Below are 19768 nucleotides of genomic sequence, written 5' to 3' on the forward strand. Positions count from 1 at the left end.
CGCGGGGACGGAGCGGGGGGTCCCGGCCGGGCCCGAGGCCACGGGGAGGGGCTGCGGCCACCGGCGGCTCAGGAGCTCTGTGGGCAGAGCAAAGGGGGTGACACCGGGCTGGGGGTCCCGGGGGGGCACACACGCTCTGGGGGAGGGGGGACACAACCCCCGGGTCCCTCCCATCACCTGCTTGCGCAGGTAGAAGCCGAACCCCAGCGTCAGGAAGACGAAGCCCAACACGAAGCCCCCGATCCCCATCAGCATCTTGGGGGGCGGGGGGGACAGCTTTGATGGGGGGGGGAAGGGGAAGACGAAGTGAGGAAACGGCAGCGGCTGCCGGAAAGGAACCAGAATGGACTGGGACAGGCTGGGATGAACTGGGACAGAATGGGACACCAGGATACACTGGGACCAGGACCGGGACTGGGCAGGAGCAGATTTGGAGCACCAGGGATTATACTGGGATATATTGGGACCACACTGAGGGCTACTGGGAACATGCTGAGGCCCAATGGGTGCTGCTGGGATATACTGGGAGTGATTTGCACCATACTGAGACTGACTGGAATCATTCTGGGAGTGACTGGAACCACAGTGGTGGTGAAAGGGTGCAGTTGGAAAAATGCAGGGGGCAACTGGGATCATCCTCGGAGCAGCTGGCCCATAATGGGGTCATACTGGGATCATACCGGGAGTGACAGGGTCATATTGGAGTGACTGGCATAGTTCTGGGAGTATCTGGGAGTGACTGGAATCATACTGGGGTGACAGGAATCAAACCAGACTCATACTGGGAAGTTACCTGGAATCATCCTGGGGGTGACTGGACTCATACTGGGATCATGCTTAGAGCAACTGGGACCATGATGGGGGCAAAAGGCATCATAGAGGGACTGACTGGGAGTGGCTGGGTTCATACTGGAAGTGACTGGGGCCCTACCTTACTCTACTGGGAGGGACTGAGAGTGAAAGGAACCATACAGGGCATGACTGGGAACAACTGGCACCATGTTGGGGGCAACTGGGATCTTATTGGGAATGACTGGGAACATAAAAGCTTGAGTGGAGTTTTTATCCCGTGGCATTCCTGGGGAGCAGCGGCAGCTCCGCGCCCCCAGCCCGGGGGGTGGGAGCAGGGGAACCGCTGGCAGCACCTTCGGGGCACAGCCGAGGGCTGGGGGGCTCCTCCCCCACTTCATTTTCTCTGCCCAATTCAAATCATCCCCTCCCATTCAAATCCCCTCCATTCACATTTTCTCCCCACCATTAAAGTTTCCTTGCCCCGATTCAACTTTTCTCCCCAGTTAAGCCCTGAGGCCCCTCCCCGTCCCCGGCTCCTCCCAGCAGGACTCGGCCAGGACCTTCTGGAAACAGCAGCGGGAAGAGTTCCAAAATTCCTCATTACTTCCATCGATTTCCTTGGTTTCCGGGGCATTTTCCTGCAGCTGCTCCGGGCCGTGGCTGAGGGGTCCCCTCGGGCTCCAGCCCCTTTCCAGCCCCTTTTGCCAGCTCTTTTCCTCAGCTGACCCAAACCTGTGGACTTTGGGGGGGGGGAAGAGTCGCTCTGCTCGGGGGGTCCCCGCGGTGCCCCAGGGAGGCCCCGAGGCCGCAGCGCGGTTCCCTCGGGCCCCTTGGAGCGTTTGGAATCTCCAACTCTCAGCAATCGCTGTCCGTGGCATTCAGTCCCCTGTTGGAGAGGATGAAAGTTTGGTAAGAAAGTTTCACAGATATGTAGGCTTGGCAGAAAGATCTCTGAATGTAGAAACTGAGGGTGAGATAGAAATGAAAGCAAGTTTTGATGTAGAGAAAAGGTGTTTTGCTGAACCAGTGATCATTGAATAACTGAGAAGGCAAAGGTTGGAGATGAGCTGGAAGGAGATTTTTATGATTAGAACAAAGGTATGTGACAACAAACAAAGACGTGTTTTTCATCAAGTAAATAAGTCTCAAGAAGAGCATAAGTAAATAGAAAACATGTTTTTACCAAAAAGAGAGAGCTATCACCGGCAAACAAATGTCGATGTGGCAGGTGGAAGAAAGGTCTGAGAACTTTCCATTGTAAGCTTTAATTGTAACTTGCTTACTCTTGTGATTGGATAATAATGACTATAATATGGTAATGGTAGTAGCTATTTGGCTATAGCCAAATGTAAAAGTATTGTGTATGGTGCTTATTGGTTGATATGTATTAAGATACTCTGCAAAGAAAGGTTTAAAATGCTTTGTAACTTGAACAGAAAGCTATTACCACAGGCCTAGGCCCTAGGGTGTATCACCGTGTCCCGCAGCCATAGGGAAGAGGAGGAGAGAAGGTCCAGCAGGCAGGAATTGTGCAGCAAGATTGATTTATTTAATTATTTTACAAACTCTTTTATAGACTTTTTTCTTCAGAGTCTAATTGGACAAAGGATCAGCCTCCCCTTGGGGATTGGCTAAAATCCTAAAACATCCATTGTCAAAAGATTTTTCTACTGTACCATAAACAAGACTTTTCAAGGTTGCAGGTAGTTTGGTTGTTTGCATTCCCTGCCACCTCTTCTGTGAGAGCGAAAAGTCTCTCACGGACTTAGAAAATAGCAAGAAAATCCTTGCTAGCAGCATTTTTGTATCTACAATTCCCCCTTTTTGTTTGATAAGAGAACAACTCTACTATTAATCCTAAATAGAAATTTACATTAGTTATTAATTCTAAATATGTCCTTAAGGCTTTAACAATGTGACTCCGTAACAAGAAATTTAAAGTTCAGTCTCTGCTTGTAGAAGGACCATCCCAGTCTCTGCTTGTAGAAGGACCATCTGCCTGATGGCTGACATCCTGGTCATCATCAGAAGAGTCATTAGGCTGATGATCTACATTCTGGTGGCCATTTGGATGGTTGGCGTTCTGGTCATCATTTGGAGGTTGCCTGTTCTGCCTCTGGTGCCGTAGGTCAGGGCGAACACATTTTGCAGGTAGCCACTGTACCCCAGTATCTGTGGAAACGCAAGCATACCCACGACTCCAAACGATAAGCTCATGCAGCCTTCCCACTGGTTAGTGAGTAAATTCCGCACCCAGACTTTTGCCCAGGGCAGTTGTGTCTCGCCTGAAGACTGCAGTGAGAGAAAATGATTCAGAATAACAGGATTATTTGAATTTTGTGGTACTGTAAGGTGATTAATTGTATACGAGCTTTTGCTAGTCGGCTTCAGTCCCAGGCTGGCCCTGGGCTGGCGACAGCGAGCCCGACAGAAACCAACACCCACGGGGCCACCGGCGCCGGGGCTCAGAGCCGTGCAAGGGACGCTTTGGTTTGCAGGGACGGAAGGGCCTGGGCTCCTCCCCTGCCCCGTTTGACTTGGTTTAGGATTCAATATTTTGGCCGACGTGGGAGGGGAAAAAGGCGTGGTTTTTCTCCAGCACTGGGCGGGTTTTGTCCCTCGCATTTGGGCCTTCCCCGGGCCCCCTCTGCCCTCTTGCAGAACCAGTGGCATTTCCCACACCACGCGGTTTGTAAACAAGAGTCGGCTGCAGTCGAGAAGGCTCCAGGCGCCTCCTTCCAGGCTGACTCTGCCGATGCTGAGGCTGCTCTGGGCTCTGCCGGGGCTCTGCTGGGGCTCAGCTCTGGGCAAGGCTGGGCCCGCTCTCCCCTCGCATTGCTCCGGGCAGCTGAGTCAGGGGGGAACAAGGAAGGGACACATCAAGGGACTTGAGGTTTAACAGAGCTTTTATTCAAAAAACTGCCATAACCACCATAACTCACTAGCAGTGCTAACTACCGTAACTAACCACTTGTCCTAACTACTATAACGAAAAGCTGTCCCCAGGTGCTTCACATCCTCTGCTGCTCCTTCAATTGCTTTGCTGCAGCGATCAGAGGGCTCAGGCTGGAGAGAGGCTTGGCTGATGATAAAAATGGGTGCTGCCCAAAGGATGAAAAAGAAAGAAATCAACTGTTACTTTCCCAAGTCAAGTTCCTCACAGGCTCTGTTGCATCAGGACAAAGGGGAATGGTTTGAAACTCAGGAGAGGGAAGCAGGCTCAGATTAGATCTCAGGCAGAATTTTTTTATCAGAAGCGTGGGGAAACACTGGCAGAGGGTGCCCAGAGATGTGGGAGGTGCCTCCTCCCTGGAAACATCCAGGCTCAGGTCAGGCAGGGCTCTGAGCCGCCTGATCTGCTTGAAGATGTCCCTGCTCCTTGCGGGGCACCTGGTCCAGATGACCTGCAAAGGACTGTGCCAAGGCAAACCAGGCGAGGATTCTGCTGGCTTTGCATGTGAAAAGCAGCGAGACCGGAGACCATTGGAGGGGGCCCCACGAGAAAACCCCTCCCTCGCGCTGCTCTTTCCCCTGCAGCCGCTTCGCATCCACCTGCAGCAGCTCCTGGGCAGACCAGCGCCGCTCCTCGTCCGGCTCCAGGCTGCACTCCAGGAAGTCCCGCAGCAGAGCCGACAGGCGCCTGGGCTCCTGCAGCTGCGGGGTCCCGTTCTGCCGGATCAGACAGCGAGCCTGCGCGGAAAGCAAACACTTCTGAAAAAGCTCTGCCAGCTTCCTTCACACCCACGAGTGCTCACAGCGACCCCGGTTTCTCAGCCCCAGTCTCCAGGGACACTTTCCTCCCTGGCAGAGATGCTGCTCAGAGCTCATTTTTCTATGCCAACCAAAAAAGCCAGACGCTTCTGCAGCCACAGCCATTCCAACATCCACATGATCTTGCCTTGAGAGCCAATGTCATTGGCTGACTTTGTTAGTTGGAACCTCCATCAGAAATAACCCATTTTGCTTCTCCAAATACGGACACCAGCTTTACAGGCCATTTGCAAGAGTCACTGTGGCCTGCCTGTGGTATTTCCAAGGATTCTTACATCAAATGCATCCCTGCAGTGCCATTGACACTCAAGTAAATGCATTCAAGATGTTCCATCCCAGAAACTGCCAGGCAAGGAACCCGAGGTTTGGGTTGCTGAAAGGTCAGCCTTGGTGACATGGAGAAAGTAGCTTGGGCTAGGAAAGAAATATGTTAGACTATGGGGATGTTAAACAATCATCTTCATGTTTTAGACAAGTTTCCCAGTGAGAAGAGTCAGGGGGAGTTCATCTCGCAGAACCTCTTTCAGAAACTCCTTCAGAAAACTTGTTGGGTTTGGGTGTGGGGTTTGGGGTTGGTCTGGGGTTTTCTGCAAGATAAGATTAGAGCTGATGCTCTGGCTTCATCTTTTCAGGTCATCCTCGCAGACAGAAGAGCTGCAACAACTTAAAACCCAAAGCAAATTCTGGAGACTGCAGAATATTTGTCTGTGCTCAGGCTCAAGTCCTCTGGGAATTCCCTTCCCGATGGGCAGAGCCCTCCGGCTGCTCCGCCCAGGGCGGGGTCCCACTGTGCTCACAGGCCTCTGCAAACTCTGGGAAATTTGCCTCTTACCATGGCCGCCGTGTGCTCGAAGTAAGGAGGTTCTCCTTCCACCATCTCGATGGTCACAATGCCCAAGGACCAGATGTCCACCTTGGGGCCATAAGGAGAACTGGTCACAACCTCTGGGGCCATCCAGTGAGCAGTGCCCACCATGGAGCTGCACTGCTCCTGCTCAGGGCTGAGCTGAGCGCAGAGGCCAAAATCAGCTGAGGACAGAAACAAACACTGTCAAAGGCAGCTGGAATGAGGAAACCAAGCACAAAGATTGCCCACTCTCAGTCTGAGAATGCACTGCTGAATCCAGCTGGAAAAGTCCGCAGGGCTGTAGCCAAGGCAAGATGGAAGTGGACCCTTAAAGGAACCCTCAGCTTTCATGCAGTGGCTTTTAGTGATTCCCTTGAAGCTTCAGATTCCAACTCCCGCCCCTCTGCAAGGGCCACACCCAGAGCAAAGCCACTGCTGACACCCTGCTCCTCTCCTGAGCTCTCTGCATGGGGCAGCCGCTCTCAGCTGGCAGCAGGGGCCGGGCACCGCCACCAGCAGCACTTGTGGGGCTCTGGCCGTCACTGGGAAGCAGCCCCACACCCGCAGCCCGGGAGCGCCGTGCCTGACCAGGAACACCCACCCAGCTTGACAGAGCCGTCCATTGCCAGAAGGATGTTGGAGCTCTTCAGATCTCTGTGGATCACCCGGTTCGAGTGGAGGAAATCCAGGCCCTGCAGACACTGAGAGAGAGCAAGAAACACAAGGGTGGAAATCCATGGCCAGAATACACAATCCCACAAGAAAGGACAGTTTAGAATTCTGCCAGCAGCAGCTTTGCTGTGACAGGCCAGGAGTGCAGTGCAGACAAGCTCCGGGCAAATGGTTCAAGGCAAAGCCGAGAACAACAAATCAAATCAAAAAAGACAGAGAGTCCCACAACAGCAGGAAAGAGGACAAGAGCAGAGTGGAAGTGCAGTGACACTGGCAGGCCGTTCACTTCAGAGGCTCTTTCTTCTCCAGCTCATAAAACAACACAGAAACAAAGCTCTGAGCATGGAGCCACTCCTGTTCTCAGGCCCTGCTTGGAAGGAGCATTGTGTCCATGGGAAGCACAAGCAGGATCCCTCACCTCCCAACTGACAGCTGCCATCTCTCCTTCAGCCATGCGTGTCTGTCTGACAACGTCCTGCAAAGTTCCTCCATCCATGTATTCCATCACCAGCCAGAGATCTTCATCAACAAGGAAGCTGGAAGAGGCAAACAATGGCGTGGAGATGAACGTGCACTGCTCAATTCCCTGATGGAAAAGCCTCGAGTGGAGTTTTGTTTCCAGGTCACTTGTAAATGAGGACAGAATCCAATGCAGAGACATTCCTGCCAGGCTGCACAGTCCTTGGGATCTGCACAGTCTAAAGGAGAAGGAGACGCCTGTGGGAAAGGAGAGGCCTTAGATGGCAAGCAAGTGAAAAATGCAGTTTAGCAACAGCCCAGATCAATGTGGAACCACAACACTTGCCCCCAGCTGGTTCAGCATCTGAACTCAGCACTTCCACCGTTCCCTCCAGAACAAGGCAACACAACTTCCAGAGTTATCCAGGGCAGGGGGCCGTGCAGCACTTAGGACAAAAGTGGTCAAGTGTTTGGAAAACCTTGCAGAAAGTCCCTTCAGAAACAGGCAAGGCCATTGCAAAATGGGCACATGAGGCATTTCTGGAAACAAGAACCTGGTCTTCCTGGCATCTGCAGCAATGGAAAAGAGTTGGGAAGGAGAAGCCAAGGGAAATAATTTCTGACAGGGTTTATCAGCACTTGTCATAAGACCCAGAAAACTGGGTCAGCTTGAAGGAAAAACCAAACCAAAGCAACAAAAGCACACGGAGGGAGTGAACTGACAGGCTGTTGTTTTGGGAAGCTACGGCCGGGTGAGGCTTTTTCAAAACAGGCTACAGACTGCGGATGCCAGGAGAGATTAACGCAGGGCCCGTGCACGGGATAAGAGCTGAAGCACTCACCTGTCCAAAGAGCTGACAATGTTGGGGTTCTTCTTGTCCTTCAGGACCAGGATCTCATTCACAGCTCGTTCCCCATTCTGCCCTCTGAGACTCATTTTCTTTATGGCCACCTGAAAGGACATTGCAGCCCTTGAACTGCAGGAGTCTGGGGCAGGAGGCTGCAGCAAACACGGAGCGAGTCTTTGTGGAGCGACGGAGCCGGGCTGTGCCAAACTGCCTTGGGATGGGACACCCGGGTTCAGCAAGTGACATTCCCACAGCCCATTTCTCTGCTCGCTGCGGGGCCGCTTACAGGACACAGGGCCAGAGACATTTGGCCTTGGAAGCTCTGCAGAAATGGGCCCTCAGCTCTCAGCCTCAAAGCTCTCACAGCATTCTCTGCACCTGCAGTCTTCTCAAACCGCCTTCGTTTACCACCACTCTCATTATCATTCAAACACATTTTGCAAGCAGGAAGTAATTCTGCTTCTGTGAAAACAGAGCAAAACAGCCGGGAACCCTTTAGCAATCCTGGGGGATTTGGTCATGATTTCAAACGCAACTGCTCTGTTTGGGATTGCACAACAGAGCAAACACGCACAAACATTGCTCAGATGATCCCTGTCACGGGCTATCACTGACACCAGACCCAAACACAGCTGCAGGCTTTAGCAGAGAGCTTTGCTCTGCACATCCATCTTCTCATTCCTCTCCCTCTCTCTGGGAACAGCTGCAGTAGGACTAAAACCCCAAAGTGATCCCAAGCAGGATCGCTCCTTAATTAGGTCTTGAGGTATCCTTTGAAGATGAAACGCAGGATGGAAAAACTGCTAAACAGTGTTCCTGTCCGAGGCTGGGATGAAGATAAATTAGGCCTCAGCCTCCACCAGCTGATGCACTGATGTTTTCAGATATGAAGACCAAGCCAGCGTGTCCTGCTCTGACAGACACCGCTGCCCTCCTTGCATTCCTTTGGGCACTTCAGAAGGCTCAAGTCTGTCCCAGCCGTGCTCCGCAGGCTGACACTGCTGTGCCTTCAGTGGAACAGCCTGTGCAGGAAAGCTCTGCTGGCCCCCCAAAGCTGCAGCCACAGCTCCCAGAAGAGGGGAAAGCCCTCGAGAGCTGCCCGACGCGCTGGGCGTGGTGACACTGACCTCTCCTCCAGTGGCCCTGTCGAGTCCTTTATAAACGGTTCCGAAAGCCCTGGAGACAGAACAGCAGAGAAGAAAGAAGCAGCGCTTTAGGCCCTGGGAGTGAAAGCCAGCCCAGACAGGAGATCTCTGCTGCCTGCAGCGTTTACAAAACACCTGGGTGCATCGACCCTTCAAACAGCAGCACAGCAGCCACCAGCCCTGTGCCACACAAGGTGTGCGAGAGAAAACTGAGGCCCAACACGAAGGAAAAGGGCTGGAGCAAATCCCAAATGTCCACACTGAATTACTTTAGTCCAAAACCTAGGGTGGGAGCAGGTGTCTAAAGAACTGGAGAAGAATGTATTTCATCCTTTTCCATTTCCTGCCTACGAGCTGCAGGATCCACAAGGGCCCTGCCATCAGGCAGCTGATGCATTTTCCCCTCGAGTGCAGCAGCTCTGTGCCTGTTACTGCATGTACAGGGCTTACTACCTGTGCTGAAAAGAGCGCTTATTAGTTCATCTCTGGTTTCTGTTTCTAAACTGTTATGTTGATAATCCTGACCGGTGGATATTTTAGGAAGCAAAATATTTGAAAGGAATCTTCTTGAGAACTGTTTTCTGACAGTCACCAGATGGTGAGCTGCTCTTTCAGGCAATCAAATTCCAGGGACAGAAGATCTTCCAGGTCCTGCTCCTTGCTGCAGCAGGACACTGCCGGCCTCAGGGGCCTCTGATGGTGCCTTCTGACCACAGTTACCAATTCTGATCAGGACTGAGAGACAGCAGGATCGTGCCCCAGTGTCTGAAGCTGTTTGCAGCTTGCCTGGCTTCTCACTTGATCCTGCACCAGCAAATACCTGGCCCCTGCTTGTGCAGAAGTAACTGCCGTGCACTTACCCTTGGCCAACCTGCTCCAGTTCCAGGTATTTCTCGGCAGGCTCCCCCACGCTCACGGTGCTCCCTGAAAGAAACCACATGGAAGACGCTCCCTCCCAGATGGAGACCCCGCCTTGCAGCAGGGCCAAAATGCAGCCCCACTCCCTGGGGCCAGGAGCCCCTTGCTCTCAGCTGGGCAAGGACAATAAATGACTCTGTGACATTCAGCTGCACAGCAAGCCTGGGTGCAGCTGATGCTGAGACACACACGCAGCACCCTGCTCTGGCACACAGCAGCACAGCAGACGTACTCAGCTGCATCAGGCACCACTCCTCTCTGCCCTCTGGCTGCAGGGCTGTGCTGCTGTCAGAATGTTCAGCCCAGGATCCCGCAGCAGAGGGAGGTTCAGTGTCCTCTTCCCAAGCGGAGGGAGGTTCCCCATCCTCTTCCCAAAATTCAGCAGGTTCCTGGTCTTCTTTCCAAGCCACGGGACGTTTGCCGTCCTCTTCCCATGCTGGGAGAATTGCAGCCTCCTCTTCCCAAATCACAGGATGTCCTCTGTCCTCATCCCACGCTGGGAGATGTCCATCGTCCTTTTCCCATGGCACTGGAGCCTCGCTGTCCTCGTCCCACACCGAGTGATGTCCACCATCCTCGCCCCACACCACAGGAGCTTCACTGTTGTATTCCCAAACCGTGGGATGTTTGCCCTCATCTCCCGGGACGGAGGGAAGTTCACCATCATCCGCCAGAACAGCGGGAAGTTCACTGCTGTCTTCCTCCTCTTTGGCCTCCTCTTTGGAAGCAGAGGGAGCCAGAGGAGGAGCTGATGCTGCTTTTGTGCCCTGTGGACAGATGGTAGCGTGAGGGAAAGGAAGTTCTCTCTCAGTTATCGCCTTATTTATCCTCAGCTACACATCCAGCTGCACTAAGCAGAAATGGGATTCGGAACTGTTCAAACTAGGAATGGGCTAAAGTCGACATTGCCACTTATTGCTGGGCATTCCATATTCCACCGTGGCTAAAACCAGCAAGCAATCTTCTGCCTGCAAAACCAGACCTGCAGCTCTTCAAAAGCTCTTCAGCAGAGAAGGAGAAAAGTGCCAGGGATCCCTTTGCTACTGCTGCTGCTGCAAAGACACTGGCAGGAACTTTCCTTCAGCCTCCCAGGCTGGCGCTCGACTGCCACACGCCAAGCTCACAACTCTCTGCACAATTCCGACCACCAAAGGTTCCTTTCCCACTCACCGAAGGAGGAGCTGCTCGGGATCCACGCGTGAGGTGCCCTGCAACGGGACAGGGAACACGAACCAGATGCTGTTAGGAAAAACCTGTCCGTGGTGGGAACTCCCACGGAGCAAGGACACCCCGAGAGAGCATTTTGCTTCCACAACATCCCTCCAGGAGCCACAGTCCCTTCACACAGCAAGCAAGAGAACAGCACAGAATCCTGGGCTGTGTCAGCCCTTGGCTGCAGCAGCCAACGCAGGGAGTTCCAGGCTCCGCTGGCACAGACTCTGCGCTTGAGGGAACAGAACCCCCCCGGCTCCATTGCAAATGCTGTGCACGCCCCGCTGGCTGCAGACACCCCCTTTTTCAGCTGCAGCTGCTGGCAGGAGCTCTCCTAAACCAACGGTGTCTTAATGGCAATTTGGTTACAAAGGCAGCTCAGTTCCAGTGGGAGAACAGAAAGCACACAGCGAGCCCGAAGGCACCGACGCTGCACCCAGGGAAAACCTCGACTTACGTGCCAAGTGGGCTAAAAAATACCCCGAATAAGCCACAGAGTACAGAGTGCAAACTGCAGCAACCGCTTGCTGGATCATTTTGGCCGTGCTGCACACGTGGCAGACTGTACCCCTGCAAGCACAGAAGGACACCCGGCAGGGGCTGGGCTGGCTGCTGAGAATGCCTCGGGCAGGAGGATCCTCCGGCAACCAGCGGGCGCCCAGAGCCGCTCTGGACACTGAGGGCTCCGTGCCCACAGCAACGGGAACACGGCGAGGACGCGGCAGCGTTCCCGTGACATCACAGCAGCAGCTCCCGCAAGAACCGCCTGGAAGGTTCTCCTCTGTCACAAAGGAGCACAAAGGATCCTCCCGGGGCACAGCCTGTTGCTCAAAGCATCCAAGAGAAACCCAGAAAATGCAGCAGACAAGGACAGCCCATAGCCAAGCCTGAACAACGAAATCAAAGCCATGCACTGATGCTCCGAATTAGGGGCGGGAGTAGCGAGGCTGCAGGGCTTCCCAAGGAGCCGGAGGCAGCCAACACGCAGGGCTGGGCAAGTCGGGCCGGGAGCAGCGGAGAGCTTTGTTTCCCTTCCCAGCTGAATGGCGGCTCGGGCCGGGCCCGTTCCAGGGCTGTTCCTCAGCTGCGGCTTTCCCCTCACGCAGCCCGGGGGGCGCTGGGAGCGCGGGGCGAGGCTGGGCCGTGTGCAGAGCCCGCCCCTCGCTGCGATTGGGCGGTGCTGCCGTCAGTCGTGGTTCTGGCGCGCTGATTGGTCGGAGCGGGGAGCAGCCCGGGCCCGGAGCCGCCGGCAGGGCGGCCGTGGCGCAGCAGAGGCGCCATTGGCGGAGCGTCTGTGCGGGCCCGGGAGCGGCGGCGGCGGCCGGAGCCCGGTGAGGCGGCGGCGGAGCTCGGAGGCGGCCCCAGCGCAGGTGGGAGCCGCGCTCGGTTCTGGCGGGGCTCGGCGCTGGCTGCGGGCGGAGGGGGCGGCAGGGGGCTGGGGCGGGTTCGTTGTGCCGTGTGGGCGCCGTGTTCGCCCTGGCGTGAGGGCGCTGCGGGAGCGGCTGCCCGCGCTCTCCTTGCCGCTGCTGCCTCGGCAGGAGCCGGTGCCGGAGCAGCGCTGGCTCGTCCCGGCTGCTGTGGGTAGGACAGAGGTGGCTGCCCCGTCGGCGGGAGTGTGCGGGAAAGTTCCCGTGGCCAGAGGTTTGTGTCCCCAGAGGAGCCGGAGGAGTCCTGTAAAAGGAACTTTATTCCTGGAGCAAGGGAGAGGCCACGGGGCATTTCCCGTGGGGTCTGTCCAAGTGTTGGAGGACGCAGCCTCCTTTTTATGCCGATTTCGCTGGCCGCATCTCCGTGTCCCTTTCCCCGTGGCTGAGGTCCTTGGAAGGTACAGACTTCCCGATGCGCCTGCTGCATGTGCCCCTTAATGTGCACCCCCACTTTGTAGAACATCCGATATTCATGGCTCTGTGAAGTTTTATTTCCTTTGTTCTCTGTTTCCCCACTTTTCCTTTGCCATCTCTTTGCCAAGAACACTTTGAGTCATTTAATTTTCCACAACCTCCTGGTCCTTCTGCTGAAAGAGAATCTGATGCCATCCCAGGGTGAAATGTGGCGTTGCTCATGGGAGTGGATTGGTGGGTGAGAAGGTCAGGAGCTGGAGCTGTGTGCTTGGTTATGATTTGGAGGACAGCTTGTAATCTAATGATGCATTGAAATGATTAATGGGTTCTCTGGCACCTGGTAAGAATTTGTTCGGGTTCCCAGGGGCTGCTCCATGGTGTTACAGGATTTGTTCTGGTGGCCGTTCATCTTTTCCCCATTTTTGGGCGCTCCCAGAAATGCCAGGGATGCATCAATTGACCTCTTTTCTCTGATTAAATCATCACATCCTTGGATTCCCAAGTGATTCCCAAGTGACCTTGTGGCAGCAAAAGCAGCCCAGTGGTCAAACCCACCCTGTATAACCCAGACAGTGTCAGCAGATGTTGGAGTGGGGAGAGGGATGATTCCCCCCCCCCCGCTTTTGTGAGTGAAGTTCTCCCAACATTCTCTGTTTGCTGTTTTCCTTTGCAGCTTCAGGGATTTCTGTTGCAGAGTCCGAGATGCTCAGTGTGGGCTCTGCCTTTAGCGATGCAAATTCCGTCTGTGCAGGGAGGCAGAGCTTGGGGTGAGGGGCAGAGGGAATCAGCCCAATTCCTGTGGCAGGCAAGGAGAGCCTGGGACATTGTGCACACTTACCCCAGCAGAGTTAATTTGCATTTCTAAATCTCCTCTGCTGGCTGCCTGGAAGGAAACTTCTCCTCCGGGGCAGCCATCAGGTGACTCACCTATGGGCCTTCCCCCCCCCCCCCCAACCCCCATAAGCTGCTCCTTTCCCTTTTTCTTTTCCATGTTTTTTTTTAACTGTTTATGAGTTAAAGGGTCTCCTTTAAAGATCTTCCAGTTTTGCAAAATGTAACCTACAGGTGAACATCGAAAAATCCATTCCAAAATTCTGTCATCACTAACAGCCACGCACACACATACACAAAAAAGCCCCAAAGCAATAAAGATTTTTGCTGCTTCTTGTCCTAAGACTGAAAATTGGCTCTCACACCCCTGGCCCAAACCCAGCTGACAATATCAAAGTAGGATTATTAAGAAAAAGCCTTCTAATGATGTAATCTTGTCACCAAAACTGTGGGAAGAACAAAAACTCTCCAACAACCTTTTTAGTGTTAGAGGATCAAGGCTGAAGAAAATGAATACAAAAGCTAAGTTTTTAGCAATATAACATTGAACATTTATTGGTAGAACAAAGGCAAATCACAGCCTGGGGCGCTTGGCAATGTTGCCAGAGGCGCCCTCCATTCATTTTACTGTGGGCTTAAGTACTCTCCTGAACTGTTACATATTCATTAACCCAGAAAGGAATTTACACTTCCCTCCCCTTTCCCCCTGTCCCGTTTCTGCCCCTTCCCCCAGCAGGACACCGCCTCCGTCCTCTGGATTGCTTCAGAACTGCAGACAGGCCCCCTCTCTCCGGTGCCTCCGCAGTCTCCAGCCTCATTTGCAGCTGCCAGTTCCCTTGGGCGGTGTGAGCTCTGATGAGGTAACAATCTTCCTGGGATGCATGCGGTTTATCTTCTTTGTTTCTCTAAGATGTCTTGTTCCTGGCTCTGTAGTTTCCCAGCTCAAAAGACATTTATTACCGTGTGTTTATTAAGACATTTCTTAACATACTACAACTATTTCGAAGTTACAATTTACCTTAATCTCGTTTGTACTTAACTACATTTTACTTTAACACTATTTCTACATAATCCATCATCACTTGTAAGTGTTAAAATCATATCTGTGAAAGACAACATTTATCATTCACTCATTTATCACACCAGGGTAAGGAATTCACTCATTTATCACACCAGGGTAACGAATTCCAAACATGAATTCCAGGGGAAATAATTGAATATCTGCCCTGGGTCTGGCTCTTCTTCTTGCCAAAGCCAATGGCAGCAGCCGTACCCGTGGCATCTTGGTTTCTCTCAGCAGCTTCAGAAGGTGTTTCTTTATTTCCCCATTCATTCTTTCCACCCGACCCGAACTCTGGGGGTGCCAGGGCGTTTGGAGGTCCCACTGTGTTCCTAAAGCAGCCAGAACGGCCTGAAGGATCCTTCCTGTAAAATGAGTTCCCCTGTCTGAGTCTATTGCTTCCACAATCCCATCTCTTGGAATTGTTTGTTCCAAACATGCCTTAAGAACTGAGGCAGGGATTGCTGAAGCAGTCGGAAATGCTTCTGCCCCGCTGTGAGCTGCCATGCTGTTAGCAGAAGATATTGAAGCCTTCCTGCTCAGGGCATTTCAGTGCCAGGCTCTTCCAAGCACCCCCAGCTCGGCCCTTTGAGCTGAGCATGCGGGCGCTGAGCTGCGCTTTGTCTCATTCCCTTTCCTTAAGAGCAGCGTGTCTTGTCACTCTTTTCCCTTCTGCTGCCCTTGCAGACCCATCCCTAAACACCTTTTCTCCCTCAGGCCAGGGAATGTCTGGTAAATCTCTCCTCGGTCGGCTCTGGAGCTCTGTCACTTGGCTGCAGCCATGGGTTTCTTGCCAGCCCCGTGTCCAGGGCCGTTCAAACAGGAGGCTGGGTTCAACCCTTGCCCTGTCCTCAACTCTGAATCCTCCTGTTCCATCCAACAAGTTTCATTCTGTAAGAACCCAGCGCTGCTCATCCATTTAGAGGCTCCTTTGGTTAACAAAGCTTTACCTTGATGCCAGGCTTGAACAATGAGAGATTCTGCTGCTGTCAGTTTTCAGGCCTCAGTTCCCATTAAAGCCGGGGCTGCACAATTCTGCAGACAATGAGGCCACTCTCTGGCCACTGGGTGAAACATTTGAGCCCAGGAGTTCCTTTGGCATGGCCCTGTTTAACATCCACATGCAATTCAAATGGTTTTTCCCTGTGTGGGAGGGCCAGGGCAGGAGGCTCAGTTAATCTGCTTTTGAAGCCTTGAAAATTGTGCTTTCCTTCTGGTGTCCATGATGGGGTTTCTTGCCTGGCAGGAGAGGAGAGTTGTAGGGAGAGATGCCTGGCTCCAGAAGCGCTGCCTTTAGCAGGGACTCAGTAAGAGGCTGTAACCCCTTCCTTGCCTCCCTTGGAACAGGGTATTGCTTTTAGACACCACTTGTCCTGGATGCTTCAGAGGAATTTGGAGAGGCTCCATATCTGATTTTCCCAATTTCCGTGGGGCTGCCCACACTTCTGGGTTCCCTTCAGCAGAGGCCTTCGCAGACATTTGACACCAAGGTACAGCCGCATTAGCCTCTGTATCTCCTTTGACAATATGAATTTGCATTCCCACTTCAGCCACCAAGTGCCTTCCCAGTAAATTATAATCACATTTAGGAACAAACAGAAATTGATGCATTTCAAACCCATCCCCCACATCTACTGATAGTGGTTGAATAAAACACCCCTGCTCATCTTTCCCACTTATTCCCTGAATAATCAAGGAACTTCTTGACAATTTCCCCCCTTAGGTATCAGATTCGGAGTGGATCGAGAGGCCCCTGTGTCCATCAGGAGCGGCCTCGTCTCGATCCAGACGCGCCCTGAATGTTCTCAAGGGCTCTGGTGCGGTGGGTCCCTGGTCTGCTGGGAGCTCTGCCAGCCCTGACAATCCATGTCCATGTGGGGTGGACTTGCTGGTGCTGAGGGTGCTGCTGTCTGTGCTTGCAGTGTCCTTCTGGCCTGCAGATGGACCCCTGATTCCTTGCCAGGGGCTGTTTGGGTGGGCTCTGCCGTGCCGAGGAGGGCAATGCCTGTGCCAGGTGCTTGTGGCCGCCGCCGTCCCCTGGGTGCTGGGGCCCCCTTGGGCCCTGCGGTTCATCCCTGGGGGGCTGTAGAAACTCTGCCATGGCCTTTGCCTTCACCTTGGCCTTTTGCTCATCCCTTCTTGCATTGCCCTGCTGAGCCTTTCTGGCCAAGTGCTGCAGGGGCTTCTTGTGCCTCTCCTGCAGCCCCCTCAGTGCCTGTGGGTGCTCATCCTCTGACAGCTGCTGAGCTTTCTGCAAAATCATTCATTTCTCCAGTGACCCAAACAAGATCGATGAAAGAAAATCCTGATCCTTCCACATCCCGCAGCCTCCTGGGGGCCGAGTGCGGGCAGGAGCGGCCGAGAGCCCAGCGCTGCCCCAGCCCGAGCTGCCGCAGCTGCATCGCTGCTCGTGCTGTGCGATCCGAGAGCTCTGGGGGGCAGAGCGAGCCAGGGCTGGGTGCTGGGCCTGGGGGGAGCAGGAGAAAGGCTGGAGGAGCAGGGCTGGAGACCAGAATGGTGAAACGATGGCCGTGGGAGCAGCAGGTGGGATTCTGCAGGAGAAGGAGTAGTGTGAGGAAGAGAAGGGACACAGGAGGAGGAGGAGCAGGAAGAGGAGGCACCCCAAGGTTCCAGCACTCGCTGTATCTGCATCCTCCCCCCAGCCCCAGGAGCGTTGCCCCCCCCATCCAGCAGGTGATCAGGGAGGGGGATCCACAATTTTCCCGGGGGTGAATCTTGGTGTTTCTGAGGTTTATTGGGCTCTATGTTGGTGCTTTGGTTTTTTTGTGGGGGCTGAATGTGTTTATATTTTGGAGGGATTTTTTTCTGAATCTTGATGTTTTGGGAGTTTTTGGTCTGTGTCTTGATGTCTGGGGGCATTTTGGGCTGAGTCTTGGTGTTTTGGAGGTTTTTATGAACACAGTATGCCGGGTGATGGACCTGGGCAGGAGGAACCCCCAGCCCAAGGCGCTCACCCCTTGTTGTTTCCCCAATCCAGGATTTGTCATTCCCAAGGTGTGGCTGGATGGAGGAGGAGGAAAAGCTTCGGAGATGCCGCATGAGGAGGGGCTGCAAACGCAGCCCAGAGAGATCCAAGGAGGAAAGAGCCCCCCTGTGCCAGGAAGGCAGCCGGAGATCCAGGGGGAGCTCGGAGGTGGGGGAAAAGCCTCAGGGTGGGGAGAAGCCCCACAAGTGCTTGGAATGTGGGAAGGGCTTCAGCTACAAATCTCGTCTGAGGGAACACCAGAGGATCCACACTGGGGAGAGGCCCTATGAGTGTGGGAAATGTGGGAAGGGCTTCTCCAGCAGCTCCGAGCTGATCCAGCACCAGGTGGTCCACACCGGGGAACGGCCCTATGAGTGCTTGCAGTGTGGGAAGAGCTTCGGGTGGAGCTCCAGCCTGAGGGCACACCAGCGCATGCACACTGGGGAGAGGCCCTACGAGTGTTCTGAGTGTGGGAAGAGGTTTCAGAGGAGCTCCCACCTCCTCGAACATCAGCGCATCCACACTGGGGAGAGGCCCTACAAGTGTCCCCAGTGTGGGAAGAGCTTCTCCAGCAGCTCAAACTTGACCAAACACCAGTGGAGGCACCACTGAGGGAAGCCCTGCGAGTGCCCCGAGTGCGGGAAGAGCTTCGTGCACTGCTCCAGCTCCATCCCCCGTGGGAGGATCGGCGTTGGATGATCCCCAGTGACCCTCGTGGGGCAGAGCCCTGGTGACCCCCGTTCCGGATGATCCGCGCTGGGTGGGGGGAAGGTGTTGGAGAGATTTCTTTGCCTTCTCCTTGTGCTGCTGGGATTTGGTTGGTAATAAATTCCCTCCCTGTGCCCAGGCTGGCTCTGTTGTGCCCGTGCCAGTGCTCGGGGTGGGATCTCTCCTGGTCCTTCTCTCAGCTCCTGGACCTTTCCTTGTACTTCCTGTCCCTGTGCAGTAGCAGAGGGCAGGGACAGAGCGGTTTTGGTGTCTCCTGGCATCCAGTAAAGGCCAGCTTAGTCCCGGGGGTTGTGAGGGGCTTGTGGGGGTCCTCCGTTTTCTTATTTAAACCACACGGAAATGGGGAAATTCCTTTTGTTCCAGCTCTCCTGCCGGAAGTTGGGGGGGCCTTGGAGCCTCCGGGCCCCGCCGGGTCAGGGCCCCTGCACCCCCTCCTTTCCCAACGCCGCAGCACAGACCCTGTGTCACTGCTGGGGGGGAACTGTCCCAGAGCCGCAGGCAGCTAAAGCCAGCCATGGAGTGCCACACAGCTAAACCCATCCGGCGCGGCTCCCTGGCACCGGCGGGTCCCTCTCCTCTCCACGCGGGGCCGGCGGAGCCAGCGGGAGCCGGCGGAGCCTCCTGTCTGCAGCCAGCACACTCCGCGCTGAACTGAAGAGGACACCACGCAGCCAGCAGCACAAAGGGAGCCAGGCTTTCTCCACCGTAGAGCCCGAACAAGAACACTCTTCAACGTGGCGGCTTCGGAGTCAGAGAGAAGAGAAAGTGAGTCCTGTGGGACGGAGCTGGAAATGGCGACGGGAGAAAAGAGGGCGGTGCCGTGATTCTCGCGCGCAGCTTAAAAAACTTCCTGCAGGCCGTGGTAAGAAACTGTAATATCACAAACTGTTTGTCTCTTTGATCCATTTGGAGTACATGGAGGGATGGAAAGTTCACCCGTGGCCCATGAAAATTATGAAAAGTGCCTGTGCCAGGCTATATAGAAGTACTGAGAGGCTTTTAGAGACTTCCTGTCACAAAAAGAAAAAAAAAAACCCAACCCTTTGTGTTCAGGCCAAAGTAATTCATCCTTAAAAAGATTAATAACCCCATGTGAAGGCCCATGTCTGGCAGTGTGAAGGAATTGTGAGATTTTTCAGGGCAGAGATGTTTTACACCACAGCAGATTGTTTCTTTCCGGGCGGGTCTGCTGTTGGTGGCACTTTGGGAACCACGTGATGCAGAAGAAAACCCTTTTTTCCTTAAGCATAACAAGGAGACTGTTCAAGAACTGCAACACTGACTAAAATCCCATGTTCTGCTTCCTTTCTGCGAGTTGGGTAAAAGGAGGGAAGTGCTGGAAGAGAGGGGAGGTTTGCTTTAATTTCTTGTTATTTCTTTTTACTTTTAATTCTGTTGGTAATAAACTTTTTCTTTGTACAGCAACTGTTTAAGTTTGAACCTGTTCTGCCTCGCAGCTCTCTAGTTTTCCTCAATATTTTCTTATTTTCCCCTTATGAAAAATAACAGATTTCCTGTGCTTGACGCTCAGCTGCGTCAAACCACGACAGGCAGAGCCCTGGTGCCCCCCGTCTGAGTGATCCATGTTTGGATCCAGTGTCCTGGGTTTGCATGGCCAGGCTTTGGAAATAGGGGGCCTCCAGGGGTGGCTTCCTTG

At 53.9% G+C, this 19768-nt stretch overlaps 1 pseudogene; it reads left to right on the forward strand.

Annotated features, from left to right (window-relative positions):
* LOC138102437 (uncharacterized) overlaps positions 1–19768 on the forward strand; it is a 705988-nt pseudogene that overhangs the window by 163888 nt on the left and 522332 nt on the right.

The sequence above is a fragment of the Aphelocoma coerulescens genome, unplaced genomic scaffold (genome assembly GCF_041296385.1).
Source record: "Aphelocoma coerulescens isolate FSJ_1873_10779 unplaced genomic scaffold, UR_Acoe_1.0 HiC_scaffold_75, whole genome shotgun sequence".
Taxonomy (NCBI): domain Eukaryota; kingdom Metazoa; phylum Chordata; class Aves; order Passeriformes; family Corvidae; genus Aphelocoma; species Aphelocoma coerulescens.